Genomic DNA, 7666 nt, shown 5'->3' with positions numbered 1-7666 from the left:
GATTGGAACAGTGAGTACAAACCATGTTTTATCAACTGTATTTATTGTCTAATTTAATGCAAATGATTATTTTCTCCAATGCTATTTAATTGAAAGCTATGATTCAGGGAATTCAGAGTACCTTGTAGAAGATAATCTGTTGAAATCTGCTGATTGAAAGGAGTGGTTTTGTTCATAGAAAACAGGTAAATTTTAAGAAGTTAATTTTAGGAATAGTAGTCTAATTCCCTCTATTCTCTAATTCTAAATGGCAGTTTAATGCAAGGGTGTCTCTTTGAGGATCTCATTTGAGATGAAATTAAATGTTAGCAGAATGCTGCCACCTCACTGTTGTCATTTCTTCCACTCCAAAGACTGCTGAGATAGAGAACGATCGGAACGTGGAATTGAAAGATGTAAACGACAATGCTCCAGAATTCCTACTAGCTAATTATAATGCTTCAGTATCAGAGGTGGGTTATCCAAATGCTGATTTTTTTTTTTTTTCCCTGGGATAATTTTAAATTACTTTTTTTGGGAGGTTCTAATGTGACCACACTGAGATTAGTTCATTATGTGCATCCATATAGAATTTACCTGCTGGTTCCTGTGGGTGTGGAAAGGAAAGGCTGGACTGCACCTACAGCTGGAGGAGTGGGGGGATGGAAAAACATTCCCAGCCAAAAATGGCAATGGGAAGTGATTTGCTAAGCAGGTGGCACAGTTTTCCTGCCCCAAGTTAGGAAGGATGTGGCAAGGGGCCTGTGACTGAGTATTTGATGATCTTTATTTCCTCTTAGGTAGCTGAAATGAATTCCATGGTTGTAAAAGTGGAAGCTGAGGATAAGGACTTTTCACCAGAATTCAGCATCCTTACTTACAGTCTTTGGGTGAGTGTCCTCTGTTAGTTGGGAACTGTGATCACCAGTTTGAATTTCATAGATCCATAGCTTGGGACCTGATCCCAGCGTTCTCCCTTGCACTGTGAAGATCAAAAATCTGCAAAACATCCAAGAAACCTTTCAAATTATACCACAGGATCAGCCTGGCATGCAGTGAGGCCTGAATCTTAACATTTATGGGATGATTTCTGGCACTCTTCAGCTGCAGCTGAGGAACTCAGTGGTCCTTTGGAGTAGCAGGAGGGAGAGCTGTTTCCCCTCTTTTTAAAGTTTGTATTTGATTTGCTGTCGGTCTCCAGTCCTCAAGCCAACTGAAGTAAGCTCATTTCAACTAAATTTAGATATCTGCAGTGGAAATCTTCATATCTGAGCTTGTCTGTGCTCCTTTTATAGCTGGTGAAGGGAAGCTGATGCATTTCCCTGTGTGCCATAGGATACCATCAATCAGATAGAAATTCTCTTGGCACTGACAGAGGAGGCAATAGAATGTGTGGAGGAGGATCAGCCTTTTTCTTTCCATTGGTGGTGGCTGAGACATACCTGCACCTTTGTGAAAATAGTCCAATAAAAAAGGTGTAAAAAAAGAGAAAAGAAAATGTATTTCATCATCAGTCATATAAATATCTGATTTATTCATTTAATAGGGTCCAAACTCTGATTACTTTTCTATAAGGGAAGGAGATGGAACTGTCATGTTGAAAAAGCCACTGGATTACAACGAGGTCAACTTTTTCAATTTAACAGTCCAAGCAAAGGTATGATGCCAATGAAAAGAAGAATGAGACTCACAATAGTTCTACAATGATATTTCCTTTGTTTTATAGCATCCCAGTTTCTACAAATTTACAGCTTTGGGAGTTCCCAACCCAAAAGTTATGTCTCCACTTTGTGAAGACAAAGTAGCACATTTTTAATATTTCAACCACTGTTGGTTTCCTCTCAAATACCAGCCCAAGTTTCTTTCTGTATTTCTTTAAGTATAAATATTGTACATATTCATTCTCCACTATTGTGACACTTACTCACCTATTCATTCTGGCAGATCTCTCATATTTTTGCTGCATTTTACCAGGTTTTTTGTTTGTCCTTTTTGAGATCTGAATATGTATTTGCCTTCATTTCCTCTCAGAACTAAAAAGAAACTGTGGTGTTTAGCAAATAGTACAGCTGTAACAAATGTTCTATTACTATATTCTATGTGCCTGATAGAAAATGAGTAATTAAAGAAAGATTACATGTGGATAGTTTTGTTCCTAGAACTGGATTCCAGAAATGGAAAAATCTGACAGGCTGAGAGTTCTCAGCTTAAAAATGCTGCAAAATAGATGTAATAATATTCTGCTGTATTTTCCACTGAGATATGGTTTTTTTTCATGACAATGCTTCTTATTTTCTTCTTTCCATCGGGATGCAGGAAAAATTTGGAAACCAGAATGCCACTACATCATTAATAATTAGTGTGCAAGATTATGATACATTGAACCCCTATTTCAGTCAATCCACGTACAATGGGAATATCAATGAAAACAAGGTAAAAGCTCTTCACTGAATGCTGCTGTAAATGGATTATCCCTATCCAAAGGCCTTTTCTTCCAAGGATTCTTTCTCCCTGAGCAGCTTAAGATGGATGGAGCTTTCTTCTGTGCTGACCAGTGATAAATATATCAGCTGTAGACCTCCAAGTAGGCCATGTATTATATGAAGCATAGAATTTTCTGTGATAGAAAACCACATCATTTTGTATTTTGGGGGGAAAAAAATTTAAAAGAAGAAAGAAAAGGAAAAAAACCCCAAATTCCTGTTTTAACAGGCCTTTTAATGTAAAATTCAAAGGGCAACTGGCAACTGGCTGTCCATCAGTCATGAAATTAGTTTTAATTAGTGTAATTCCTTCATACAGCATTACAAACAGATAAGCAAAAATAAGGAACTGAATGGCAATCCATATTACTTCTATAACATTATTTTTCTATATAGAGATTTCTTGGTGGAATGTATTTGTTTGACTTAGGCATGTATTAAGAAAAAAATAATAGTATAATATCATCAGAGTAATACACTAACATTTAAAAGGTTCTATTTCTATGTCATTATCCTCATGTTAATGTGTTTTAAATCACATATACTTCTAGAGTTACACCTCCAGCGTTCCTTTTGTTAGAAGTTCATCTTTAATTCTCTGAAAGGAATAATTTTAGCTCTTTTAAAATGTTTTTATCTTTTGAATTACTGTTTTTACTAGCTGCAGTATAGACTTGTGTGTTGTTTTCCAGGAGAGGAATGGAACTGAAATAGTCAATATTCTTAACATGAATTTAATTTGTGACTGCAGCTTCATAATCTGGTGTTTCTTAAACATGGTGTATCCATCAAGTGTCTTGGTCATCATTTTCCTCTGCAAAGCACAAATGGCAAAGAAAGAATTTTTTTCTGGACCACATTGATTAAATACATGTTTCTTGTTTCTTTAATCAAAACTGGGACTTGTATAATGAAAGATTTGAAGTTAATGTGTGTTTTTTTCCAAGATATTCAGGCTAACGTTTGTTTTCTAGGTGGGTCCTCTGTCTGTTCTCCCAGAGAAGGTCTTGGCTCAAGATGGAGACAAAGGTATCAATGAAAAAATAATTTACAGCATCAAACTAGGTAAGAGCCTTTATTTTCTTCTAGAAATTGACACCCTAATTCAGGATTATTCATTTACCTGTTACTGAAGGGAATGATAAGGGAGTGCAGGGTCCATTCAGATATTCTGAAGTGTCCACAGCTTCACTGCAGTGCTGCTCCATGAGCTAAATCAGCCTAATCTCAGTCATTACTACAGGGTCCAGCTACTTCTAAAATGTTTAGATTTTCTTACTCTCCTTCCAAGGAACAAAAATCAATTCCTGATTTCAAGTGCAAGCCACTCTGGAGGCTTCAATTTGGTCAAAGAATTTCCATTCGGGACCATCTAGAGAGAGAATTCCATCAGGAGCTGTTCCTCCTCCTGAAGAAATTGCCAGAAGTTTATGAAATGCTTAAATTGAGACCCTTGAAGTGTGAGTGAAATTTCCTAGGAATTGTTTTGAGGGCAGAGTGCTTGAAAAACAGCCTTTCATGTTCCTTTTTGCTGTGGCTGAGAAGTTATGACTGATACAAAGGACAGATGAGACTTCCAGTTCTGCTTCATTCTCATTAACCCTTCCCAATTTGTTGCTTTTCAGTGAATCCCCCAGCCTATAACAACAACTTTTCAATCAATGATGATGGAGTGTTGGAAGTCAAGGCCTCAATTGACAGAGAAATATGTCCAAATCTTATGGTGGTCATTCAGGTAGAGATTGTTTTGGTATTTTAGTCTCTATTTCAGAAAATAATATGTAAATCCAAGTTGCTGTTTATAGCATTTCTCGTAGTCAGTGGTATCAAGGCTCCATCCTGCCATTTAAAAACCAAAATAAAAGAAAAATGAATTCATTACAAATATACAGTTATCATGCCCTAGTGTTAAGCTTCTTGTTACCAGAGCATGGAATTTACAGCTGTAAACTCTCTTTTCTAGGCTGCTCAGCAAGACAAGCTTTTCAAAACAGCTGATGCAGTAGTTCTGGTTACTATTGGAGATGAGAATGACAATCCTCCAGTACTGTCACAAGCAAGTTACAATGTCTCACTTCAAGAAAATTTCCCAAATGGGATGGAAGTTCTTCAAGTAACAGCTACTGATGCAGATGAGGTAAAAAGACAGTGGGTTTATGGCTGGTACAAATACTGCACTTCTGAAATATAATAAAAACGCATTTCTGTTATCCGGCTATTGTGAATAATACTTTTTTTCTGACTACCTCAATATGCTGAAGCAAAGTAAACTTAATTTCACTTCTTTAATGGGTAAAGTACTGCAGACAGAGAATAAATTTTGTCTCCCCTTGGAACTCCTCTGGTTTGCATAAAGCCCCAAATCTGGAAGTGCAGAAGAGCAAAATTAACACAAAGCTGCAAGTCATTCTCAGCCTGCATGTTATTTCTTCCATGTTGTTTGCTTCTCTCTCTTTTGAAAATTTTGTTCTTCTCCACGTGGAAAATAAAAAGAAAGCATCCTAAGGGAGTAGCTGAATTTCCTGTTTCCTAACAAATGTCTTTGCTGTTTGCAGGGAGGCTTCCAGGGAACGCTGAGTCTCACTCCAGAGGACAGTCCCTTCCAGCTGAGTCCAGCTGGGATCCTAACTGTGAGGAACTCCACACTGCTGGACAGGGAGACAGTGCCCTCTATTCACCTACAGGTATTAAAAACAAACCTGCTCCTTTCCAAGGTAACCTGAGGCCAACAGGTGAGACCTGATCTGTCCTGGCAGAAGGCTCAACCCTGAGTATGGATCAGCAGCTTAATTGAAGAAACAAGCCCAGACTTTGACAGCAATGTTATCTGGAGGGAAATACCACTGGTGATACAGTTTCCTCAGCTTGTAATTCTCATTCATCCTTTTTACTACTTCCACAACATGCCTTTGAACAGCACAGTCTTGTCACTGCATGATTTTTGCAGGTCACTGCTACAGATCATTTGGCACCTCACCAAAAGGTGAACTCTACCATCAACATAGTGCTGCTGGATGAAAATGACAACAGCCCAACCTTTAGAGACACATCATATAGAAAAGATATTTTCCTCAACATGACTGCAGGAATGGACATTCTTCAGGTACTAGAAATACTAAGCAAAAATGACATTTTTGAGTTGAATGCATGCATGAGTCCTTGCTTAAACTTGTGAAGCAGTTCTGCTGAGTAGGGAATCTTTTTGGAACAGCTCTCAGCTCAGAAACAATCCACCTTTCATTTCAGAGCTACTGATATTCCATAATCAAGGTGCCCTGGATACCCAGATCGGGTAATAAATTATAAAGGATTTTTATTCTGGTACTGTGCACCAGCCTGAATTCCACAAATATATGACAGAATATAAGATTCTTGAATTTAGTTGTTGTAAAGTGTTTAATAAAAACTGAATGTTGTTAAGAGTCCAGCAACTCAAATAATGGCACAACATTTTTGAAAGGCTGCTGAATGCTGGAGCATTGGGGATAATTCTTAGATCCAATATACTTTTTCTAACATAGTAAAAACCAGTTAACCAAACAAAACAGGAAATAGAAGTTGAGATCTCTAGGAAGTCACTATCAATGCTCATACCCAGATGTGCAGATTTTGTGGCTCCTGATGAAATCTCCTGAACAATCTCACTCCAGTACCTTTGGAATTGTTATGAAACCAATTCTCTGAGTTACAAACGTGGTGTAATTCACATGAGTTCCACAGGAGCAGGATTTTGCTTGTGCTGCTGGATATTGTGATTGTGTGCATCCAAAAGCAAACTGTAATTGAGGTTTAACTCAGGAATTACATAAGAGGTGGACAGTCAAAGGTACAACCAAATTTAACTGCAGCTATATTTACCTGATTTTCACATATATCTAAAATGGGAGAAAATTTGATAAAAGCACAGAACCTAGAGTAAAATAATTTTTTCCCCTCCAGGTTGCTGCTGATGATCCAGATGATGGTATAAATGGAGAGATAAGCTTCATCTTAGCTGGTGGAAATGAAGATGAACACTTTGAATTGGATACATCCACAGGACAAATCACTTTAAAAACAGTAATCCCATTAGAAATCAACCAGAGTAAGACGTTTGTCTTGTGGATAACAGCTACTGATGGTAAGACAGGATTTTAGAACCAGTCAACACACCTATTCCTGGTGATGAGTTTTGGTTTTGTTTGATTTTTTACTTGAAGGAATGCTATCAAATACCATATATTTTATCTGCTCTTGTTTGTTGAAGATAAGAAACTGTCTTATTTATCCAAAGTAATTGCTGCACTTCTGGTAAAGCTGTACCTGCTGATAGTGTTATAGCAAATCTGTTTTCTTTATGGCTGTGGGAAGAATTTGTGAAATAATTATTATAATCTGTGAAATAATCTATCTATCTATCTATATTTATATATAATCAAACATATATATATATATATAATTACATCTTACTTTAACTTACTGACTGGTGTTGCACAGCATAGGAAACATAAATGCAGGCAGAAGTCAGGAATTTATAACTCTCTAATTGGTCAATAAGGAGTAAAAGGAAAGTAAAATGTGCTGAGTAATTTGGTCATTATTTGCACACCCATGTGGGTAAACTGGAGATGCCAAGTCCATTTTTAGGATGAACAACAATTCCTTAGCCATAGTTATTGGGGGTTTTAAAAGAATAGCAGAGAACTTAGTGAGCATTCATCACCTGAATAAGGGCAGAAATAAATGTAACCTAGGAATGGCATCCCACTTTTGGTATCATGAGAATACAAAGTGGTTTCCAGCCTTGTGATTTTTCCATGATTTGGTCAATAAGAGCTCTGTGTCTTCAAATTTAGGGTAATTTAGGATAAAATGAGTCCTGCAAGGAATAAGGATACAAAAGGGATTGCTCAGCCCATCCTTTGTCTGTGGTCTTGGTGAGGACCTCTGAGAAAGAACCATAACAGCAGCACTAAGGATTAAATATTAAAAAAAGGCAGTACCCACAGAAAAGTGTCTTTTTCAGAGGGTCAATAGGTATTTTGTGCATCTGCTGAAAAACTGTTTCCTTTTGCTTGCAGGTGGGACCATTCCAAGAAGTTCATCAGTGCCAGTAGAAATCCTTGCAGTTGGAGATTCCAGACCACGATTTATTCAGAAAACATACAATGTGTCTGTGGAAGAAGAGCTGGCTCCTCCTGTTGAAATAGCACAAGTAAGATTTT

The 7666-nt window shown here is 37.3% G+C and overlaps 1 long non-coding RNA gene across 3 annotated transcripts in view; it reads right to left on the bottom strand.

Annotated features, from left to right (window-relative positions):
• Window positions 1-1492: 1492 nt before the first annotated feature.
• LOC148224140 (uncharacterized) overlaps window positions 1493-7666 on the bottom strand; it is a 28546-nt gene continuing 22372 nt past the window's right edge. For all 3 annotated transcript variants that reach the window (XR_015802060.1, XR_015802062.1, XR_015802061.1), the window contains one exon: window positions 1493-7639. This is a non-coding gene — a long non-coding RNA (uncharacterized LOC148224140). The remainder of the gene's footprint in view (window positions 7640-7666) is intronic.

Source organism: Sturnus vulgaris, chromosome 3, assembly GCF_052056855.1.
Source record: "Sturnus vulgaris isolate bStuVul1 chromosome 3, bStuVul1.hap1, whole genome shotgun sequence".
Classification (NCBI taxonomy): domain Eukaryota; kingdom Metazoa; phylum Chordata; class Aves; order Passeriformes; family Sturnidae; genus Sturnus; species Sturnus vulgaris.
Note: the sequence above shows the minus strand (reverse complement) of the source record. Positions and strands in the feature narration are given on the sequence as shown.